Source organism: Carlito syrichta, unplaced genomic scaffold (genome assembly GCF_000164805.1).
Source record: "Carlito syrichta isolate Samal-C Ts95f unplaced genomic scaffold, Tarsius_syrichta-2.0.1 Scaffold309709, whole genome shotgun sequence".
NCBI classification, from domain to species: domain Eukaryota; kingdom Metazoa; phylum Chordata; class Mammalia; order Primates; family Tarsiidae; genus Carlito; species Carlito syrichta.
This window is the reverse complement of record NW_007253805.1, coordinates 130,013-130,528: the sequence shown is the minus strand read 5'-3', so window position 1 is coordinate 130,528 and position 516 is coordinate 130,013.

Genomic DNA, 516 nt, shown 5'->3' with positions numbered 1-516 from the left:
CACCTCAGCCTCCCAAAGGCGCGGGATTACAGGCTGAGCCACCGAACCGGCTATGCCTCTAATCCAGGTAGTTTTGAGTGAGATATCACGAGAACTTATTTTCAATGCTTATTGTGATATCTCACTCAAAACTACCTGGATTAGAGGCACCTGAAGTATAGATCTGGCTCTGGGCAGCAATTCAGCCAGCATAGTTGTACTAGAATGTTGGTAAAAGAAGGCACTACTCATGAGTTGCTAGAAAGAGGTGCCAGAGACTATTGGCAATAGCCATGCTAAGCTGACTGCCAGAGCAGAGACTCTGGAGAAGTTGCAGGCACTTCCTGTTAGGGAGGCCACATTGCTCACCATAGGAAGAAAAGGATGTATAGAATTTGCCTGTAATCCCGCGCCTTTGGGAGGCTGAGGTGAGTAGATTGCCTGAGCCCGCGGGTTCGCGACCCGCCTGGGCAGGCTAGACCTCATCTCGACAATAAATCAAAAAATCAGCCGGGCGTGGTAGCGCGTGCCTGTAAT